Genomic DNA, 24,929 nt, shown 5'->3' on the forward strand with positions numbered 1-24,929 from the left:
AGCAAACACGGAGATATCGCAAAAGTCAGTTATATATCCATTTTTTTTTCATTATTTGTAATCACGCCACCGGTTGGAATTTTGATCGGATAGTCACTAGATTTTGGCGGTAGATGCGGGCCCACAGAGGAAGAAGCCTATTGATTGTAGTGATAGTAGGATAATATTTAGGGGTCGGAATGGGGAAAAACTCATGTGGAGACTAATTCAAAGTTTTATTCTTTGTGAATATATCGGCTTCTAGTAGGGGTATTCCAACGGCAAAGCCTGTCAATAGAATAAGAAAATATTGCCTTTAAATTGATGTAAAGTAGGTTGGTGAAGGTGGCCAAACAAGGGAGATACCACAATGCATCCAATTCGTCCATTTTTTGCAATCACGCTACAGGTCGCAATTTTGATCGGATGGTACCGAAATTTTGGTTGCTTATGGGGGTCCCGAGAGAAGGAGGCATATTATGTTTGATTATTATATTCCCTAATTATATTCCTTAAAAGAAATGTTTACCAGTGAAAAGCTTATGCACAGGGGTAGTGGTGTAGGGTAACACATGGTCGGCCCCGTCCCGACTATAGCCTTTGCTCACTTGTTTTCTAATGTTTTGACATATAAATTATTCAGAGGAAGAGGATTTGTGTGCTTAAGTACGATTAGATTTGCAATTCTGATCTATTTACCGGAGAGCAACTTCTGTAATTTCACATTTTCTGCCTAGATCGATCATATTTACAGCGTGTTCAGTATTTTGAGATTTATTCGTTTCAAAATAAATAGATAACAGCAGCAATGTCTAAACAATAGCTACATTTATCACCGAAACGGTAATTTTAAATTTCACTACAATTTTTGACACCAACATTCCCTATTTGAATTAAAAATCTATGACTGTCAAGAACATTTTTTCTTAAATGTTAATAATTTAGCTAAATCAATTAATTTTGTTACCAAAAAGTTCGATTAAGTACCAAAAGTAACATAATTATAGTATGTCAAAATACTTATGCCGTTTTGCGTTTGCCTCCCTTTTTAAACATTCGCCTACCTAATCACAAATAAAGGTGGAATATTTTTGAACCACTAATTTTTATTTAGCTGAGAGGACAAAGAAAACCCCTAAGCTGTTAATAATAATTATATGCCTTTTAAGACAAATGTAAATTTTGTCAAAATATTTACGCCGGGCACTGTATCTAATTTAGGGCAGATGGACATGGAAACTCAGGTGACCTTAAGGGATGCCTTTTAGCCAACTCATCTCCGTATTACCTAGTAATAATAGGTATCTTGTTTTATCTTCGTTTGGTTCAGTCCCTAGGTATTATTCCTAGGAACAGAGGATTGTCTGGGCATGTGTTGCCATGTTTTACCCTGTTGCCAAAGTACTTCATTACCTATAATCCCTGGATGGCCTGGTATCCATATGATATGATCTGACCATTTTGAGAATATATGTTGATCGAATTTATAACATTTTTATTTTGCCGCTTTGAATGTTATTGCTTTGATTGGAATTTTACTATCCGTAAGGACTCCCACCCAAATCCCCGCTTGAAGGACCGTGTTATGATCCAGCAAACGAAGAGAGATTTCGGTCGCTACTTCTTCAATGAAAAATCCTGTCTTGTCCTACACCTAGCAACGAGCCATCTGTATAATAACAGTTTCCAGTAGGCATTTATCCCGTCGATATACATGTCTCTGTTAGAAATTACCCAGTTGTTCGGGTAACTAGGGAATAACTAGCAATTTTGCTGGCTACTGGTAAACACCCCTAGTTACCACCCAATCTACTCGCAATGTTATAGACTGGTGAATTTAACATGGGGATGTCATAGGAAGGGGTCTATTGTCCCCTCACTGCATTACCAGTAACCACCCAATTCGACAGTCATGTGAAAGGCAATTGTCCCCTTACTGCATTACCAGTAACCAGTCAGTTCGGTAGTCAGAAATGATAGCCAAAAATACTAGTAACTTGAAGTCAGATAAATGGGTTAATGCATTTATGCATTAGCCACACTTTATTTTAATACAGGGAGTGCAAATATTTTACAAAGGACAATATAATCTTGTATACATATAGATCTTGATCCTTGATTCTGGAAGCAGTGTATGACTACTTGATACAGCGACTTATGTTTATTTGGTCCTTGGAAAGTTTTTCTCGTGGGTCCTTCAGAACATTCAAAAGTTCCTGAAATAAAATGTATAGAAGTTTAATGAAATGACGCGATAATGAATTGTGACAAGATATGTATCAATACTTACCACATATATATTATACATATTCTTCTTAAATTATTCATCCTTCTTATGATTTAGCTGGTACCACGTTCTTTTTTGCATCTTAAATTTTTTCACAACAAACGCATCAATAAGTTTTTTTTAATTATGAATAAACAAACAAAATGACAGAATATTTTTTCTATTTTGTTAAAAAAAAAGAAATAATGTTGAAAAGAGATTACAAGAGAGAAACATTGTCTATTACACTTTCCATCCGTAGTCTATAAAATAGTCAATATATTACACGCCGCATTACCTGTAACTAGTGAATTGACACGATAGGCAAGGAAGCCCATTTCCAGTGACAAAAGTGGGTTATAGGCTATTTTGTGTGCCATTTTTGGGAGTAAAGTAACTAGGATCAATGAGTAACTAGTTACATGCCTATGTCGAAGTAGACAATTGCTATTTATTGAACAACTGGGTAATGTTTCACATAAGACAACCACAATTGTTTCAGGCATACCGTTCGATACAATGTTATCCATTGACTCCACTCTAGTCTACTCTACTCTCAAAAATGGAAAAACCTAGAAAAAAGTCAATAAGGCCAATCTTGTAGAGAATTTCCACAGCTATAACATTTTCTCTAATTCCATTTCGATAGGAGTTGCGGTTTCCAAGCAAAATCCTGAAAACCTAAAAGAACCCTAAAAATGTGAACTTTAACCTCGATTTTAAATTCCCTCAGGCTATTTTTTGTTTTTAATTTTTCTCATCTATGTAGTTTCAGACTCCGCAAAAACTTCCCAGTAGTGGAATTCTGTAACTCATTTTTTGTGTTACCAACAAATATCGGTAAAATTAAAATGCTTATAATTTCGGTAATTAACGAAAATTTTCGGCAAGTTAACAGCCAAAATAAAGCTTTGCTAAATCCTAACTATATCAACTGTAAACTTTTATATGAACTTTTCATTCATAATTTTGCATGTTATTTTACCGGTTTTTGTCGGGAAGTCGAAGAATGACTTATATAATCGCACTATTGATACTCCTTCCCGCTCCCGAAGAAGTAGTGGGAGTGTTAAAATACCTGCGATAAAGCCTTGTTGTTTCTTGAGCTTGCCCTGTTGAGCCCCAGACAGCTGGTTCCTGTGTGTTGTGAGTTTTGCAATAAGTTACTTTGGCCTTGAGTTTTCTGTCCGGGGAGAATATTATAGATTCCATGAGGCATGTGATAACCTTACTCTGTCATAAGTCATATCACAAGTGTTTTCCCGAACGAAATATTGTGATCATCAGTCTCCCCCTACCTGCCGGTGGGGAGGTACCCGGTAGGTAAACTGACATACACCCTCGGGAAGATCGTCTATGTATATTTGTTTTATTTATAAAGAAATTTATTGTTGGTTCTATTCTGTTGAATCAGAAAATAGACCATTTTTTGTTGCATTTTTACAAAAGTGAACAATAAAGCAGAATTTACCATAAAAATAGGAATTAGTATTGTATTCCGAAGTTGGTTCCAGCCTGGTATAGTAGAGTGTATGTACATTAGGGATATAACTTTTTGCACTTTTTTGCAAATATCAAAAATACCACCACATAGCCGTGTAGAGCATGAACAACTATTATGAAAAAAGGTGTAATTTTTTCTCTATCGCGAAAAAAGTTTCCGCACCAAATGCATTGAAGTTCTGTAATGCATTTTTTAATTTTATCTGTCATAACAACATATTTGCTTTTCATTAAAATTTTTATTTTTTTGTAATCTAATTTAAAATCATTATCAAAGCGTTCTGGACCAATTTGTTCTAAAATCGCGACATTTCGGACCATATTAAGATTTTTTGACACTATTGCAATTTTTGGTTTTTCTTCATAAACTCGTGAATTTTATGTTTATATTTTTTTAACGTATCGGACAAGAGAATATGGAGTCATTTGCAACTAATTCGCGAAAGTTACAGGCTGTTTTTGTTGACTTTGCCTGTGAGAATTGTATTTTTTTCTATAAATATTTATTCAAACAAAGCAAATTTAAAATTTTAAGTAGAAAAAATATCAAAAGGGTTTTAGTAATCACAGCCGGTGCGGGAACATTTTTCACAGAATCGGTCTTAGAAACGCGTTTTCATTATTAGGACAAAATTCCCCACATGGTACTGGTGTTGTATTTTTGTAGAAAAAAAATACAATTCTCACAGGTAAGGTCAACAAAAACAGCCTGTAACTTTCGCGAATTCATTACAAATGACCCAAAATTCTCTTGTCCGATAGGTACAAAAAATATAAACATAAAATTCACGAGTTTATAAAGAAAAACCAAAAATTACAATAGTGTCAAAAGTTCCTAATATGCTCCGAAATGGCGCGATTTGAGAACAAATTGGTACAGAACGCTTTGATAATGATTTTAAGTTAGATTACAAAAAAATAAAAAATTTATTGAAAAGCAAATATGTTGTTATAACAGATAAAATTAAAAAATGCATTTCTGAACTTCCATGCATTTGGTGCGGAAACTTTTTTCGCGATAGAGAAAAATTGACACCGTATTTCATAATAGTTTTCCATGCACTACACGGCAATGTGGTGGTATTTTTTTGGTTATAGTCCTAATGCACACATGCTTTAGTATGGATGGAAATATTACGTGCGACGCTGCTAAAAATTGGCAGGTTTTCAGCGAACAATTGTTTTTGAGATCAGTGTTACCAGTGTAATGCATTAAAATCACGATATTATTAGTTCCACTTTTTCGTTCAAAGGACATGTGAATTTTTGGTGAAGCCGTTTAATATTTATTTTTTGTTATTTTTTATACCCTCAGTCAGCATTTATGCTAACGAGGGTATATAAACTTTCATACGGGCAAAATGTGCCTCATCGAAATAATGGTTTTAGACCCCAAGTATGTTTGGACGAAATGTGTTTCAGACAATTTGGAGTCGATTTAGCAATGTCCGTCCGTCTGTCTGGCTGGTGCGAACGATAACTCTCGATCGGGTACCTCCCATACATAATTTCGGATAACTTCAGTTTAGGACCTGCTTTCGAATCGCTTTGATTTTTGTTGTAACAAGTTGTATTCACGGTACAAGTTTCATCAGGGGCAAGTCCATATTTGCTGAGAAAATTGCCTGAAAGTTGCATAAAACCCCTATGACACCGAGTGTAGTGGTTCAAGCGCAAGATAACTCTCAAACTGATCTGCCGATTCGGTCCAAAATTTGGCCTTCGTAAAAGTTTGTCCCAACTTAGTTCAAGTTCAAAGATAAGCCATATCGGTCCACTCCTGCAGGTATCTCCCCCACAAAAGTTCAAAAATGATCGGAAAAATTGTGCACACGATAACTCTTAAAGGGAGTGACCGAATTGATCTATACTTTACACATCCTAATTTATCTACCAGATATAGAATAAGTTCGAATATGGACTATATTTGTTCACTCTTTCAGGTACCCCCCACACAAAATTTCGGATAAGTTCACTTTATGGCCTGCTCTCGAATCACTTTAATTTTTGTTGAAGCAACTTGCATTCGCTACTGCAATTGCGATGGTAAAAGTTTTTTTTTCAGTGGGAAGTCCATACTTCTTGAGAAAACAGCACAAAAAGTGTAAAAACGCCTAATTCACCATATGTAGTGGCTGGAGAACACGATAACTCTCGAACTGAAATGAAAGTTTAAATTCACTTAGGCAAAGCCGACTGATACTTTTTTACTTGTTAAGAATAATAATTAGTATTTTTTATGTTCCACTGTATGATGGTGGTATTTTGACATTAAATGCTGGCTTTCGAATCCTGATCATGTGTATCTTGGAATTATTTTCACATATCCTTTACTCTGGTTGAACAAAAAATAGTTTGAAATCTCCCCGACGGGGAATTGAACCCCGGTCTCCCGCGTGACAGGCGGGGATACTAACCACTATACTATCGAGGACCTTGATGACGTGGCACATGCACTTGACTGTTGGTGGAAGACAAAATCTCTCAGCTCTTCAAATCTAATCTAGCTTCAGTCTAGAATAGAAGTTTGGATTACCACAAGAACTACAATCGGTGCAAAAATAAAAACGACCCAAGACCCGTCAATAGATTTTATTAAGCTACAACTTTTTATGAGCTGTAGGGGACATATCAGAAACAGTGGATGTAATTATTCCACAGAGTTAATTTCCTTCTCCCGGTATTCGGTATTGAAAAAATAATTTTGGTGAGTTTTGTTTGTATGACAGGATGATATTATCTTTATCTTTTGTATATATACCGATTTTTGTCGGTAACTCAAACAATGAGTTAGAGAAAACCTGTTACTGTAATTTTTGATTTGGTTGTGTATAATTCTTATGTATATACACTTTCCACATATCTGACAATACTTTTCGCAATTACAATTCTGAACAAAACAAAAGAAATTGTCACAAAAATTGATGCTATAACAAAACGGAAACAACACACACATTGCTAGATTGGCTGCAACTTGTCTGAAACGGAGACGAATTTTTTCTCGCATCACTTTTTCCAGTTTGACTGATCATAAAAAAGCATTTGACTTAACTTTTTCTTATTGGGTGTAGTGTAGTGTAGGTCGAATATTGAGTTTGGTATGCAGAATGACCATAACCTCCGATTAAGGCCTTGTTCATTGTTTTCTACCAGTTGTTGCTGTTTTTAATTTCGTTGTATATAATTCTCATAAACGTTTTCCAAATACATGTAGTCGAGAATGTTTTCTTGTCTCATCTTTGCCGTATGAAAAATTGCATGATGTAAATCTGGAGCTACTTTTATTTAGTCGAAAATACATATGTACATATATAAATCCACTACATGTAAGAACATATTCCAAGTTCCTAAATACTCAATTTCCATTTTAATATGAAGTTGTCCTAAAATTTGCATATTTTTATTTGGGTTTATTAAATGCTTGGAAATGGCTGACACTGAATATAAATTAGATTAGCCATCCCTTCAAGATCCTCGATAGTATAGTGGTTAGTATCCCCGCCTGTCACGCGGGAGACCGGGGTTCAATTCCCCGCCGGGGAGATCAGTTAAGATTTTTATTTTATGACAATATATTTGTATTTTGTTTTTTTACTTTACAACAAGGATTTTATGAGTTACTTACATTGCAGGATTGAAACTATTAAGAAATATAAAAATATAATTTTAATTAGAATCGCATAATTAAGTTAGCAAAGATAAGATAAAAAGTTTTTCTTTCAACGAGATGCATGTTTGGTACATTGGATTGAATTATTAACTAACTACACTATGAGGTATTTCTATTAAAAATACGAAATTTCACTGCACTACATAAAAGGCACTTATGAGTCAATGAAAGATAAAATTTACGAAGTAGTTGTGAATTTATAAAGCAAAAAATATCATACAATCGAACTTCTCTGTGACATAGCTGCTGCGGACGAAGATTCGCCACGTTATAGTTAAAATTCCTTATAAATACATTATTTTATCGAAAGGACTTAAAGAAAACTATATTGCAAACTCGATTTTATGTTCTTAGCAATTTTCAGCCAGATTGGCTATATTTAAGTACATATGTATCTGGAATACAGCTAGTTTCAGCTTTTTTGCCTAATATTCGAATTACATATATTAGCTGAAAATGTTCGTTAAGGATTGTTAACGTATGTAAATCGTGTACCTCGTTGTGGAAAATGTAGGAGTCTAGCTTTCTGCGTTCTTTAAGAGTTCAGTTAGTCAGTCATGGCCGAAAGACATGGACGGTCACACCGTCAATCAGGCGATATTTGAACAAAGCTGTCATTCGAAACTGGAAGTGTATTTACCTTGCTGCATTGTTGCAAACTCGATAACCATAGGGGAAACTCTCATCTGGTGAAAGCTTTTTTATGGAGGTATTTAAGTGAGATTAAATTAGCTTTACTGTTGTGGGTTGTATATCTTATGTAGTCAGTCTCATTGTCATAACTATTAGCGGAAAATTCACATTAAACGGTAACCAAACCTAGTTTTGGACCATGTTGACGATTTTCCAAATTTTATTGACGATTTCCGATAAAAAAAAACTGTTGTTGTTGTTGTAGCAGCATAGAAACCTAAGTGAGGCACAGGTTTGATGCTGGGTTGGCAGCCGCTGGCCGAAACACTATGGTTTCGGGTTATTCCGGTACGAAAGAACCCGCTGCCGTGGGATTGATCAAAACTGTCGGCAACGCCTGGCGGACATACAGCAGTAGGCATGTTTTGAGATCTTGCCCTGCATACGTTATTATCAGCATATCTAATTTTGGGCAGATGAATTTGGAAACTCAAGTGACCTGTAAATATGCCTTTTAGCCAACTCATCTCTGTATTATCTAGTAATAATAGGTATCTTGTTTTATCTTCGTTTGGCTCAGTCCCTAGTCATTTTTCCTAGGAACAGGGAGGAACTGTTCCAGAGGATTGTCTGGGCATGTCTTGCCATGTTTTACCCTGTAATTTTTTGCCAAAGTACTTCATTACTAGACATCGGATTTTGCATATTTGCATATTTTTTAATATTAAAGATACGAAGATTCTGATTGGACAAAAATTCGTTTCAAAGAAATCTAAATTCAATGGCAGGGTCATATTTCGTATTTATTTTGCATATTTTGCATGCACAACATATGCAAAAAATATGCAAAATATGCAAAAAATATGCAAAATATGCAAAAAATATGCAAAATATGCAAAATATGCAAAAAATATGCAAAATATGCAAAAAATATGCAAAATATGCAAACAGATTTTGGCCCAAAATCTTCATAAAAGTCGTAAAATTGTCATTTAAAGTTGGAAAAACCATCAAAAAATACATAAAAGTGTTCTAAACTAAGACTGTTGACCGTATAACGTCGATTTTTTCAGCAGATTATTATGTTATTGATACCATTTACGACAGTGTGGTGTAGGGTATAAAAATATGGTATCGTAATACCATTTTTTTTATTATTAAACAATGTAAAAATATAAAATTTGATAAAATATCAAATGTTTTTTTGTAAAATTCAATATTTTCTTTTTGTAGCATCTTAATTTAATTTGTAGGATTGGGCTGGTTTTAACTCGAAGGACCAAATCGATCTCGGATTTTTTAGCCGGGGAGCCGCCTAAACCTTTTAGTATTGTTAGATTTTAAGATTGTCAAAGTTTGAGCACAATTCGAATATGTTAAAACATGGTACTGGGGCCTCGAAGTTATGAAAATCCATTTTTTTTGCTGCATTTAATTAAAAGCTATTCTGTCCTTAACATTTCTTGCTGAACAACAAAGTACGCAAGTTTTACTGAATTCGAGATAATAAACCCAATGTCCCGAAAAAGGCCTTAGGGCAAAAATGGAGTCTATTAAAAAAAAAACTTTTTTCTTCCTATATTATCAAATTTTTGCGAATGAAAACGAATATATTTTACTTTATTTGAAAATGTTGCCTATTAGGGCGAAGATCTATTTTAATATTAATTTTAATTCATTTCTCGTTGGAGTCGAGCTTAATGACCGATGATGTTTGCAAGTGAAAAAGGAAAGCCGAAGATTCGAACCCCACAACCACCATTATGTGACATGTTTCGCCTTTTGTAGAGACTCATCAGACATATCGGCGTGGATTGGCATCGCCCTAATTTCAACGTCTGGGTAAACGTAGCTACCTATTAGTTATCTTTACCTACGCGTTTGGTAATTTATACATGCCATTTACCGAGGCGTGTAAATTTTGACATCATGTGGTAATATTGGCGATTTTCATTCATAATTTCGCAAAATCATTGCCACATAGAAGTGTTTTACAACTTTTAACTCATTGGCAACGATTAACCAGGTAAAATCCTTGGTGTAAGTAACACGGCCGTTTTTGACTCGGTAACGTTACCTATGCGTTGAAATTATAAAATGTTGCTTACACGGGAGATATCTGTGAACACATATATAGCTACGTGTTGAAATTACGGGCATTAAGGGACTGACATAATGTGGTTTTGGAGCCATCTGGGTACAGATGACAACTTGGTGGTGAACTCGACTCCTTGCTATGGCGTTCACAATTTTCAATTTATTTACCATCCTTTACCCCTCCTGGTAATTGATGTTCTGTGGTCAAGATGCATTATCTTTTTCAAGAAATTCGGAGTTAAAGTTTAATCTCTTGAACAACAATTAAGTCTCACTTGTAATTATGCCTGGTAAATCTTTTTCTATGAATTTCGGCAGTTGATTTTTGTAAGTTTGGATCGATTATTTCTGGAGAAATTTCTATCTTTGCTTTGATAACATTTTTGTCGTCTTTTGGATCTTTACGGTGTTTTGCACTATCAGATCAAACAATGCCAGACCAATAAGTTCAGGACTATGGTACCACATATGATTTATCATTTTGTTATTTCCTTTATGTGATATTTGTTTGTGAATGCCTTTCGTATTAAGTAAATCTTCAATGCGGTTTAGGTCTTGTTTTGGACCTAAAATATTTCTGAATATCGTTTTCACCATTTTTTGTATTAAACTCAATCTATTGTCTCTATTTCTTTTTAACCTATTGATAATGTTTACCCAATATATCCTATATTATATCTACATAAGCATTATCTTGTTCATTATACGTTTTGTAAAATCAATAACCCAAACTCTCACTTATAACACTCAGTTGTTGCCGTATGGGATACCAAATAAATAAATAAAATAGAAAAAACACTCTGGGGGCGTCCAGTCTCAAACGATTTAAACGCAAGGTGTTTCTACGGCCTCTTGTTCTTGGGAAGTGGGTTGGGCAGTAGTTTTAAAACACTCTCGCCTACTTCGAACTTTGATTTGTCAATCGCAGACTATTCTTATAGAAATCGCTTGAATATGTTTGGTTGATGTCCGGATGTGCTTCCAAACTTGCAGTCAAAAATCCAACAATTTTCTAACAAGTTTGTACGGTTCGACCTAATATCTGCTCGAGCTGGTGAGACCCCATTTTTCTAGGCATTTGTACACTGCTAGTTCTTGTTTCTCCCATGAGCTACTGTCAGTTTCAGGAACACCTAGGAGTTGTTCTTTACCTCAATGTGATACCAGAACAGCAACCCGTTTTTTCTTCCCTGTTTTGAGAATATCTGGTAATAGTTTTCCATGCCAGTGCACACAAATAGCCTCGTTCCTTGAAGCTGTTGCGCTTATTTTTCACGGTTTATTCTCCGCTGTTCACGGATAAAGCTTTTAGAGATATTATATTTGTAGGGATCCTATCCGATAGCTTCTACTGTAGCCATAATGATACTAGTAACGTTCCTATACACCTTACAGGGGTCCAGCACCAATTACAATTGCATAGTTACGATTTTCTTGAAGCCACACTTGATTGTTTTCGGGACAGATGGTTCTTCAGATTCTACGATACGTTTAGCATCAAAACAAGACCTAGACCTCCTTGAAAATGTATTGAAATATGAAAACATTGACACACAAATTTTCGAAAAAGGAAGTAACAACACAATTAATAATCTGTGGTATCTTAGTCCTGAACTTGCTGACCTGGCATTGTTTGATCCAACGGTGCAAAACGCCGTAAAGAGCCAAAAGGCGACAAAAATCTTAACAAAGCAAAGATTGACATTTCTTCAGAAATATTCGATCCAAACTTCCAAAAGAGCAACTGCTGAAAATCCTAGAAAAAGGTTTGGGATAATTCTTGTTGTTCAAGAGATCAAACATTAACTCTGAATTTCCAGGAGACACAAAGGATGGTAAACAACTTAAAAGTTGCGAACTACATAGCAGAGCGTTCTTCAAGTAGTCAGCTGTACCCAGATAGTTCCAAAACCACATGATGTCTGACTCTCGAATAAATTTAATTTAGAACAAAATTTAAAAGACATTTGTTTTCATTCCAAAAATTTATAAAAATGAAGAAAATGTTTTTTTAATAGTCTCCATTTTCGCACAAAGGCGTACCTAGTCACGTTTTTCGGGACATTGGCTTTATTATCTCGAATTCTGTAATACCTATTTAGTATTAGATTTATTATATATACTTATATTTTGTTGTTCAGCAAGAAATGTTAAGAACAGAATGGCCTTTAATTTAATGCTTAATATGGACAAAAAGCTTTAACCATTCCAGAGAAATGGGTCGCAGAAATCGCTAAATAGCCAAAAAATCGAGATTTGCATAATGTCGAGGCCCCAGTGGCACATGTTAACATATTCCAATTGTGCTCAAACTTTGAAGTCTTAAAATCTGACCAAACTAAAAACTTTATGCGGTTGCCGCCTTAAAAAATCCGACGTCGATTTGTTCCCTTTGAACAATAACCAGCCCAACGCTACAAATTATAACAAAGAAAATATTGAATTTTACATAGAACGTTTGATATTTTATCAAATTTTATATTTTGGCATAGTTTAATAATAAAAAATTGTATTACAATACCATTCTTTTATTATGTAAGAGGTCTCGATAACACAATAATCTGCTAAAAAAAAATCGACGTTAAACGGCCAACTATCTTAATTTAGAACACTTTGAAGATTTTTGACGATTTTTCTAACATTAATTGACAATTTTACGACTTTTATGACGATTTTCGGCCAAAAACTGTTTGCATATTTTGCATATTTTTTGCATATTTTGCATATTTTTTGCATATTTTGCATATTTTTTGGCATATTTTTTGCATATTTTTTGCATATATTTTGCATATTTTTTGCATGTTTTTGATATGACCCCAAATATCGAAAAGTTGACCCTTGAAACGCCTAGATCCAAAATTTGAGTCCAATCGGATGAGAAATAAAAAACATGCAAAAATCCGATGTCTATTCATTACCTATAATCCCTGGATGGCCTGGTATCCATATGATATGATCTGAGCATGTTGAGAATATATGTTGATCGAATTCATAAAATTTTTATTTTCCCGCTTTGAATGTTATTGCTTTGATTGCAATTTTACTGTCCGTAAGGACCCCCACCCAAATCCCCGCTTTTAGGACCGGGTTATGATACAGCAAACGAAGAGAGATTTCCGTCGCTACGTATTCAATGAAAAGTCCCGTCTGGTTCTACACCTAGGAACGAGCCATCTGTTTAATAGCAGTTTTCAGTAGGCATTTGTCCCGTCGATATTTGTACATGTCTTTGTTAGGAATTAATGTTTCACATAAGATAACTACAATTGTTTCAGGCATACCGTTCGATACAATGTTATCCATTGACTCTACTCTACTCTCAAAAATGGTACAACCTAGAAAAAAGCCATTAAGGCCAATCTTGTAGAGAATTTTCACAGCTATAACATTTTCTCTAATCTCCTTGCGATAGGAATTGCGGGTTCCAAGCAAAATCCAGAAAACCTGTTTTTTTTTTTTAATTTTTCTCGTCTATGTAGTTTCAGAATCCGCAAAACCTTCCCAGGTGTTAGCAATTTTCATTTATAGTTAGTTAAGGCGTATCGGGGTTACCGTCATAAATCGGCAAAATTAAAATGCTTATAAATTTGGTAATTAATGATATATAGAGTGCTGTCAACTTTTATTTGAACTTTTCATTCATAATTTTGCATTTACTTTTACCGGTTTTTGCCGGGAACTCGAAGAATGACTTTAGATAATCTCACTATTGATACTCCTTCCCGCTTCCGAAGAAGTAGTGGGAGTGTTTATAATACCTGCGATATAGCCTTGTCGTTTCTTGAGCTAGCCCTGTTGAGCCACAGAGATTCCCACGACGATTGTATTTGTCTTGATTTTACTACCGGATTCTGAAGCTGAGTCGCCACCTGCATTTGAAGGCTAGGTCGAGCTTGAGCTTTCCTGATTTTTCCAGTCTCCTCCTCTCTGTAGGCTGTGTGATTGTATGTATCTTCAACAACACATTTGTGGCAAAGATTTGCTCACGATCGCTTGATGACTATGGGGTGTGACTCGTAGGTAGATCAACAACACCCTTCGAGCAGTGTCACGACCGTGGCCAAAAATGGTCAAAACCAAGTACTTCGGAATACAAATTTATTGATGAGAATTGATAGTAAACATTTCAATTTGAAGGAATTTGAATTATGTTATTGATTTGTCAAGTAGTTTTGTCCGTGTGAAGGTTCAAACCCGATAATTGTTGGAAATATGAATTTTTGTCCTTATTTTACTAAAATGAATAATTTTTCTGATGCTCCAATGTTTTCATATTTAAAGTAATACATCGTTCGAATGTAAATTTTTACAGTTGTTTGGATGTAATAAACGTGGGTTTACTTTTGTTTAGAGGTAAATAGTGATCATATGGTGTTTACAGGTACCAAAGTTTGTAGTACTTGTACATCGATTTTGTGAACCAAATTTGAAAATTAGTGGAGTCGGAAAAAAATTGTATAAAAGTGTATATCGATATTATTTGCTGTTTTAGTTGTGAAAATATATTACTTCAAATGTATAAAGGTGCCAGCTGCAGAGGTTTACAGACGAAGATGTTACTTATCTTTTTCAGTGACCACCTCATTAGGGAATTACCCCCTTTTTATATAAATGTTTTGCGGTGTCCACTAAAACTCGAAAACGAATGGACCGATCATCATATATTTTCGTGGGGTTACTAAGTATCTAATAATCTTGCTTTTGGACGAAAGACAGTCAAAGTCAACATTAGATTTTTTTACAAAAAAATGACCGTTTTTGACCACTAATCGGTCAAAAAACATTTTTAAAAAAAATTCTCCTTTTGAAGACAAGAGTTCGATGTATTCAATAAGCCCACATAATATATGAAGACTGAACACCAAATTTCAGACATTTCGGTGGATATTGAGGGCACAACCTTCAAAATACCGGTTCCATGGGGGCTATGTGAAGGCGAGGACCTACACTGACAGATTTCAGGTGGAGAGTTATATACCCCCAACGAAGACTAAATACTAATTTTCAGCCATTTCGGTGTGATAATGAGGCTAAAACCTTCAAAATATCGAAATTCGGGAGGTACCGTCCTTTGGGGACTATATGAAGGCGTGGACGTATACCGACAAATTTCAAGGGAAAATACCAAATACCAATAAATACCAAATTTCATCAATTTCGTTGTGATAATGAGGCTAAAATCTTCAAAATACCGAAAATCAGGAGGTACGGTTATATGGGGGCTATATCAAAACGTGGGCTTACACCCACAATTCTCTGTTGGATAACTCCTTCTATTTTTGGCTACAGTTAATATGAACTCGCGACATAGTGCGTCGGTACTGGGTTATTCAGGCCTTGCGCCGTAGTGAGTTTTTTGTCCACGGGAAATATTATAGATTCCCTCATATCACAAGCGATTTCCGGAACGAAATATTGTGATCATCAGAATCAGAAAATAGACGATTTTTTTTACTATTTTACAAAAGTGAACAATAAAGCAGAATTTACGATAAAAATAGGAATTAGTGTTGTATTCCGAAGTTGGTTCCAGCCTGGTGAAGTAGGGTGTATGTATGTTTCAATATTGGTTTATACGCCCCTAAGCTTTTTTTATAGACCGAAATTTGATATGCTAATTTGAGCTGGATTCTACTATTCTACAATCAGTCAAGAATATGTGACAGCAATTCTAACATCCTCGATAGTATAGTGGTTAGTATCCCCGCCTGTCACGCGGGAGACCGGGGTTCAATTCCCCGTCGGGGAGATTAACATTTTTATATCTCTATTATAAAATGCGATATATTTTAATTATTATATATACATATTATTATATACTTAAATAAGAGCACAACTTTCATTTTTATCTCTGTCTTTTTAGCATTAAAAGAAGGTTTCTTCTGTATATCGCCACAGGAGGATACTGTCACTGCTTTTCGAATATTATTATTAATGTTGTGTTTTGCATTGTAATTGATATGAGAATTATGCAGTTTTAGAACTTAGCCTAAATCGACACATCTGACTTGAAGCTGTCAGAATTAACATGTCTTTCTGCATTCATGCGGTTATATAAATTTGTAGTCGATAAGACGTACATATTTATGTCTCTTATTTTAAACGTTGATTTGTTAAATCCCCAACATGTCAACTAACCTTGAATTCATGAATGGAGGAATGCAAATTCCTTTACCTTTCACATTGTAACATATCCGTCCATGTGTATTCCTATCTACCTGCATGTGGGTGTCAATAAACCCTTTTGCATTTTGAGAAATACCACAACTTGCAAACCAATTTGCACTAAAAAAGCAACCTCCAACAACATTGTAACCAAAAATAATTGTCCATGATTTTGTCATTGTAAAAATTGTTGCTGTTGCTGGTGGTGGTGTTACGTTTCAGGTCATCATACTTCGAATGCTTGAATGTCTCCGCCGTTGTGGTAAATGTGCGGATGGATAGATAGTTGGTTGGATCGATGGATGGATCATATTTTTGTACAAAACTAAATTCCAGTTTGGCTGTTGTTGTTATTTTGTTTTACTTTTATTTGGTTTTAGTCGCATTTTTGTTTTGATTTTTGGTTTATTGTTCGTTGGGGGCTTATTTTTTGTTGGGTTCATTTGTCGTCATTTTTCGGTGCTCTGGTAGTCATCGTTGTCGTTGCTGATTGTTGTGTTTTGATCCAAAATGTACGGCAGCAACAACAGCAGCTTCAAATACTGCAAAATATCAGAATATGCTGAAATAATTGAGAACCGGTTTAGATTTCTGTACGTTTATATGCTTTCAATATATAGAGACATTCATAACATATATGTTTGTACGATTGTCGACTACAGCACGTACAGTTCAAAGTTATAGACAGTTTAGTTCATACATACGATACGACGATGCATCAATGTGGATAACTCAATTTGTTATGAGAATTAAAATAACTTACAACATTAATGTTAATTTTGTTGGCATGACATCCATGTAAAAATTGGAGCTATGTATAGGCAGACGAGATGTTATTAGTGCCACTGCGTTCTTAAAAATGCAGCGGAATGTGCGGTGCATACCTCTATAGCTAAGCAGAACCCATGTAATTGAGTTTTAGGCAGCGTTGCCGACAGTTTTTGATCGGAAATCGTCAAAAAAATCGTCAAATCGTCAACAATATTTGGAAAATCGTCAAAAAATCGTCAACAGGGTCCAAAACTCGGTTGGTTACAGTTTAATGCGATTTCTTGCTGATATTTTTGTGTATGCGACTGACAACATAAGATATACAACCCTGAGCTATAAATCTAACCCGATATCACCTAAATACTGCTATAAAAACAGCTCTCAGAAGATGATAGTTTTGCTATGGTTATCGAGTTTGCAGTAATGCAGCATGGAAAGCTAAATACGCATCATTTTGAATGACAGCTTAGCTCAAATATCGCTTGCTTGACAGTGTGACCGTCCAAGTTTGTCGGTAGACGTACATTTTGGTTGTTGGGCAGTCGTAAATCGATAAAAATGTTCATTCAAAACTGGCTGACAGCTTAAAGAGGGCATTAGTAGGAAGTTATTAAAGCTAATAATTATTTAATAAAATATTTAATTAATTAATATTTTATATAGAAAACTTTTTAAGGAAGATTTACTTCCATTAACAAAACTATACGAAACTTTTCAGCTGATGTAATTTGAATATGGGGCAACAAAAACTATGAAAATACCTTATTCCAGATATGTGCCGAAATATAGCCAATCCGTCTACAAATTGCTATAAAACATTAAAATGGCTCAAAAATCGAGTTTGAAATATTGTTTTTCTTAAAATCCTTCATGAAATTTTGGTCAAAATGTAGTTGTGGTCTTTTATTTCATGCATTTCTGAAAAATCGTCATTTTGGACCATAAAATCGTCAAATCGTCATTTTTAAATTTTGGGCCAAAAAATCGTCAAAATGACGATAAATCGTCAAATTCGGCAACATTGGTTTTAGGTCTCTCGGGACAAACTCTGAAATTCCGATTTTTACGCTAAATAAATCAATTTGTCACCGCTCATAGTCAGACCTTAGTAGTACACGAGCAGTTCCTTTAAAGTAAAGTGGTTTAATGGTATTTTGTCGGAATTCTGTTGACTTTGTTTAGAGGCCACTAAAAACTCGTGTACAGTTTAAATTTCTTCACAGGTTCGCCTGTTCCACAATCAGCCTCTGCGACTGTATACAGAGAAAAAATAATGTGTCTATTTTATTAGAGAAACAATATATATTTACGTCATTTTCCCAGAGTGCATGGATACACCAGAACCAATCAAATGCAACCAGGCCACTGGGAATGTGAGAATCATCTAGGAGATCAAAAGTCGCCCAAAGATAGCTTGGGCAATAAACACCTTCAAGCCCTTTAAATCAGCCGGTCCAAACGGTATCTTTTCTGCAATACTAAAAAATACACTGGAGGTATTGATCCCACATCTGGATCACATTTTCAGAGCTTGTCTGTGCCTTTCGCTAACTCCGCCTGTATCATACATACATCCACAAGAGGGGAAGTCAATCCGCAATCAACCTATCTTCCTTACTACTAAAAATCTTAGAAAGGTTTTGGAATCAGGGCCAGGCTTTCCGGTACTGCTAAAAGTCCTAGCCAACATGCCTGTATCAAAGGCAACCGCAATGAATGATGTCGTGGGTCTTGTCGAGAGGAATATGAAAGGCATAGAAGGTGCCTTTGAAACAATACATAACGCACTCTCTAACTAAGGTGTTTCCTCTACATAGATCAATTGGATTGACGGAATGCTCAGCAGCAGGATAATTAAGGTGTTACCTCTACATAGATCAATTGGATTGACGGAATGCTCAGCAGTAGGATAATAAATTCAAATACCGATGAGAATTCCATTTGGAAGTCTGTCACCACCCTACAAACATTTCTCAAAATTGTGGAAGATTTTTTGCTCAGATTAATCTTCTGTGATTTCCAACGGCGATCATTTTCTTAGATTTGTCAAATGATCGTCCTAGAGAATAAAAGAATACTCTTCTGGAAGAGCAACAGATGATTGTTACTGACATTTTTGATTTGGTTCACATGAAAGAGGTCCTAAATCTTCAATATACAGTTAGGGCCAAAAGTTTACATACACCCCATAAATCTCGGGTTTTAGGATAAGTAGTAATTCCGTACAATTTATGGAATTAGCAGCAAAATTTATACATTTTATTGTTTCGGCGAAGGCCTCAGGGTGTCTGAGATATATTTTAGAAAAAAAAATATATTTTTTGGGGGTTAATTGCAGTTATTTAAGGTCAGACTTCTTGTATAGCTCGTTAAAGCTGACCCTTGCTTAATTCTATGCGTTAAAATGCGATAAAAGCACGTTTTTCCTTAGATTTCTCAGGAAGTTAACAGGTTCCGCGGAATTCTTGACGCAAATTACCTACGGAAGGCTTTGAATTACCCTGTAATAGGGTCTGATACAATCCATGGACATTGATTGAATCAAAAAGGTACAATTATCCGAAACTTTTCGCCCCTACAGTGACGGTAATGAACATAATACGAAAACGACGTTGTTCACAGTACAAATGTCATGCTTTTTTGGTAGTGTTTATATTTATTGTATTTTAAATATCTCTCTCAAATCTATGTTGTCAGTTCGTGTGTTTTCCCAGCAAACCAATCGTACCGACATCGTAACAAAATTTGGTCGCTACGTCCCATGTCGGATCGTAACGAAATCGTAACGATATCTTAACGAAAGTTATATGCAGTGGTTGACATAATTTCGGAACGAAATGCCGGAGCGAAAATGGATAGATTTCGGTCAGAATTCGGGAAATTCTGAAGGCGAATTTTTTCTTCCGAATTTTTGTACAGATTTCTAAACGATTTAATGCAAAAAATACAACTTAACAAATATTTTGTTCTGAAAATAGACTACGTGCGGTCAGTTTTGGATGGGAACTGTATCCTCAGATAAAAATATCCATAATAATGTCGTATGAAAATCGGAGGTACCTTCCGAATCTTCGTAAAGATTTCTGACCGATTTAATGCAAAAAAATACAAATATTTTGTTCTGATAACAGACTACGTGTGGTTAGTTTTGGATGGGAACTGTATACTCAGATAAAAATATCGAGGAAAATATTGTCAATTTTCCCAAAATTGTTTTCGAAATATTTTCGGTTTACGGGTTTGAGTGATTTGACTGCGCAAAAATTGAGTAATCCTTCCTTTCTTAAATAATTCGCATACCTATTTTCCAAATAACTTTGATATAAATGCTACATGTAATATTAGTAAAGCATGAGTGTGTTCATCAAGTAATATACGACCGTGTTCCGAAATACTTCAGCTCGAGTTGGTTTTATCCAGATAGGTGACCTACATACTAGTAAGTACTACTCTAAGAAGTTTCTTTATTTCTGTGGAGGGGTGCGTAAATGATTCGAGCAGAGTGAATTTATAAACTCTTTAAAAAATGATTTTACAAACATAAATAAATATCTGCTATGCAAAAAAAAATCGCTAAATGGACAACATTGCATTTATTGGTTCAATGATGAGGATTTGTCCATGCCAGAAGTGTCGTTGTTTACTACTGAACATTCGTAGCAAATTTTTATACAGCATTTCATTTGGTATTTTCTGGTCGTCATCATCAGTATCAGTGCTGCTGTTGTTGTAATCCAAGAACCCAGTGGTAAAAATGTCATTATCAAAATGATTTTATTTGTGTAGAAGTTTGATTCCGTTTTTATACCCTTATATACGTTGATACAATGAAAAAAATCTATCTCATCGAAATAATGTTTTTAGACCCCAAGTATGTTTGAACGACAATCTGGAGTCTATATGGCCATGTCCGTCCGTCTATCCTTCTCTATGTCTGTCTGGCTGGCTGGTGAGCACGATAACTCTCGAACGGATCAACCTGTTCGAACCAAATTTTACACTTCGTAATATTTTGCTCAAACTTAATTCGAAGATGGGCCATATCGGTCACTCCTTCGGGTACCTCCAACATTTTTCTGTAAAATGGTGTGAACGATAACTCTCGAAGGGATCAATCGATTTGGTCCAAACTTTGTCATTGTATTATTCTTTCCAGATATAGATCGGATTTGAATATGGACTATATCGGTCCACGTCTTCGGGTATCTCCCGAAAATTCGGAAAAAGTAAAGTTTAAGAGCTCCTCCCGGATCGTTTTGAATTTTTTCAGCAGATTGTTCTTGCGACTTCCTTTACGATGGTCAAATTTTTTCGTGCGCAAGTCCATACTTCCTGCTTTAGTGGCCTAAAAGCTTCAAGAAACTCTGACGGTACCAACTAAAATGGCAAAACCGCAGGGAGTTTCTGATTGGTTCAAACTTTGTACATCATTTTATTTCATCTAGTCGTGTATCAGATTGAAATATGGACTATATCGGTACACTTCTTCGGGTACCTCCCACACAAAATTCAGAAAAAGTGAAGTTTAGGAGCTCCGCTAGGATTGTTTTTAAATCATTTTTAGTAGGTTGTCCTATTGTCCCCTTTACAACGGCACATTTTTTTCCGTAGTAAGTCCGTAATTCATGAGATAATGACCCAAATAGTTCAAAAACCCCTATCGGTATATACTAAAATGGCTAGTGTCGAATATAAATCCCAAACTTTTTCAAAAATTTCTTCCAAATATATATTAAAATAACACTGTGAACACAAATTTTGGGGTAGCGATAATTCCTTTTGGGGATGGAAGCTCTTGGTGAGTATATTAAGAATCCCGAAGGACAGATCCGCCGTGAGTCGAACTTCCGAGTTATGGCGTGATAAAGTTTCTGCTGAAGACCCTGTAAGGCATCTGAAATTAGAGTTATATCTTTGTTAACTGTTGTACGGCTCTCATTGACAACTAATCGATTTTTTCTCGTTTTCGTATATGAAACAGAAGCTTTTTTGGTATATGTCAATGATTTTGTATATCCCCTCATTACTTTACCTACAGATTCCACGTATTTTGAAAATTCGTGATACAAAATCAATATATTTTATATAGGAATAATTGTTGTTTCCTTTATCTCCGTCAGCACAGCTGACTGATACTTTTTTTACCTGTTTAAAAAAAATTGGGCCCGAAAAAAACTATTCGGAATCACTGTGGTGTAGCAAAACCTTATTGTCTCCTTGGGACTTGTTGTTTTTTTTTTTCTTCGACTCCATTAAGGAGCAGAACTCTTAATAAATACATTAATTACAGTGTAAAGTTTAAGTCTCGCTTATAGAAATTATTATGATTTACACAACAAATTTTACCACTGGGCAATTCGTACACATAAATACAAGCGAGAATGGAGAGGAATGGATACGGCTATGTACATTCAACATGAACTGAAATATTAACTGGGAATTTTGGTTGAACTTTTCGTGCATTGTGAATGCGCCATTTACATTCATATCGTGTGAAGGATTGAAATGAAATTAACACATTTTTGAAAATATTTGCAATAATTGCAAACTGCAACGAAGATTTGATATGATGGTTGAACGACAGTCTGAATACGAACTAATTTAGATATAATGTCAATCATGATTTATACTTTATATAACACCATAAAATTGTGCATTTTTAAAATGTTAATAATCAGAGTTTTGTCTTCACTTAAGCGAGTACCGCATTAGCACTCCACAATAATAATTATAATTGTTCCACAAATATCCCAGACGGGACAAGGGAGAGTGCACTCCGATTCATATTTGCTCAATGATAGGTCTGTTTATCGCCGAGTCCGAACGGCGTGTCTTAAGACACCACTTGTAGAGACGTTTTACATAGCTGAAATACTCGGGAAATGTCTCCAACATTACTGTGGGGTATTTTGCTACCGTTGAAAATTTTGCAGCGATTCAATCAAGATTCACTTAATATACATACATGCTACTAATATGCAATTGATAACATTTCATTATTGGTCTGTTCCAGAATTGCAAGAATCTACTATTTTTACTATTTTTGTCGATAACATAAAGGAAAAATTGTTATCGTGGTAAAAAGTTGCAGATTCTTGCAGGTTCTGCAACGGGCATTATACATATGTAGCTCTTTGTACAAGGTGGCGCTGACGTAGTTAATATCCCTAAATCTCCTTGCCCATACAACGTCCCTTTAGAAGAACCGTTAAAATTTTATTACATACTTTTGTAAGAAAAACTATGTATCTGCTGAAAATAGTCAATTTCATCTATATTAAGGGTTTTTCGAAGAATATGAGTATCGTATCCTTAAATTTTTTAAAAAAAAAAAAAACTTTTGTTACCCATTGTTCCAAAATTAAACATTTATGTTTTTCCACATCCACACAACTTTGATTGTGGTGGACACATTGTTCTTATCACTTCTTATGGTTTTTTTGCAAGTGATTGCGATTTGTGTATCTGGCAGAGAACAACTACATAATTCAACAGAATATTTCTTAGGAATTTCAAATATTTTTGACATGAGTCATTATTAGATTTCGTCGTCGCTGTCGTCGACATTATTTTAAATTGATAAGAGATTACGGGGTGATAAATCTCGAATGATTTTACCAAATTAACACAAAATTCCACAATGTTTGTTGATAGAAGGATGACGGTAAGTAGGAAAAGACAAATATGTACATACATATTTGTACAAAAGTTTTCAACAGTCTGTGCAAATTTAAAGCTATGAAAAAAGGTGTTTTAAAGGCGACATGTATATGGTGAGTCATGGTAGAACAAATACAAGGTAAAGTTAATACTACAACAAATACAACTCGAACAACAACCACAAAGGAATTTGTTTTTGTTTGTAACGTTACTGCCAGTTGTATTTGTAAACAAAACAAGGAAATGTCTATAAATTATTGAAATTTAAAAAACTAATAATTTTTCACATTTGGTTGAATATTTTGGAAAACATGAATGAAAATTCGTTACATTTTCAATTTTTATGGTTCCACATCATTCCACTAAATTCATAAATTCTCGCAGAAAGTAGAAAACTTGCAGAAAAGTTTGGGGTCGCTGGAAATTCATAGAAAAAGGAGAAGCTGTTTCAATGTTTTGTTTTAGAAATCAAAGAACCACATGTTTATTAGGGCTTTATTTTTTTAAATTTTAACAAAATACCTCACATATTAACAAACGTTGTATCGCCTCTACAAGCGGTGATTTACTGCGCGGCTTATCTTTCGAACTTGGAGGAGGTTACATATCATTGATATGAAGAAGTCTTTCTGGGAAATGGTTTTTTCCGAATGATATATTTTTTTCTCAAAAAATATATGTCCCTAATGTACATCGAAATAGAAATGAATGTATAAAATGTCATATGAAATTTGACACTAACACTACAACCCAGTTCAGTCAGCTGGGTATTGCTGCTACCTTTTCTTGTTCTACCATGATGGTGAGTATTATTTTGAAGTCAATGGTATTTTAAGTGTTAGAAACAAATTGTCTTGTACATATGTTTCAAATAGAACGCGTAGGGGAATGTGAACGTCCACGTGCTACGATTCCTGGATCGACCACGAGAATAATAAATAAGTAAAAGGGATTAAGTTCAGCCTCCACCATGAACAACTATTCGTAACCAATATGGAATAATTAGTTTTTCTCTCTGTTACGAAAGTTCTAAAGGCCTAGGTACATAAGCAGACTCATCATCTGGCTTTCTTGCCTTGCTTCATTTCTGACATAATAAAATTAGAAGAATGAAGAAGAAGGAAAGGGCAACCTAGTTCGAACTTGGCTAGGCCTTCTCTACTCTTTTATTTTTATTATGTCAGA

The 24,929-nt window shown here is 34.9% G+C and overlaps 1 protein-coding gene and 3 non-coding genes across 5 annotated transcripts in view; 3 read left to right on the forward strand and 1 right to left on the reverse strand.

Annotated features, from left to right (window-relative positions):
• mam (neurogenic protein mastermind) overlaps window positions 1-24,929 on the forward strand; it is a 586,128-nt gene that overhangs the window by 42,239 nt on the left and 518,960 nt on the right. The gene's annotated exons all lie outside the window — the stretch shown is intronic.
• Window positions 6,111-6,182, reverse strand: TRNAD-GUC (transfer RNA aspartic acid (anticodon GUC)). The gene has a single exon. It is a non-coding gene; the product is annotated as a tRNA-Asp (tRNA).
• Window positions 7,220-7,291, forward strand: TRNAD-GUC (transfer RNA aspartic acid (anticodon GUC)). The gene has a single exon. It is a non-coding gene; the product is annotated as a tRNA-Asp (tRNA).
• TRNAD-GUC (transfer RNA aspartic acid (anticodon GUC)) lies at window positions 15,826-15,897 on the forward strand. The gene has a single exon. It is a non-coding gene; the product is annotated as a tRNA-Asp (tRNA).

The sequence above is a fragment of the Musca autumnalis genome, unplaced genomic scaffold (genome assembly GCF_047663935.1).
Source record: "Musca autumnalis isolate F117 unplaced genomic scaffold, ASM4766393v1 scaffold_5, whole genome shotgun sequence".
Classification (NCBI taxonomy): Eukaryota; Metazoa; Arthropoda; class Insecta; order Diptera; family Muscidae; genus Musca; species Musca autumnalis.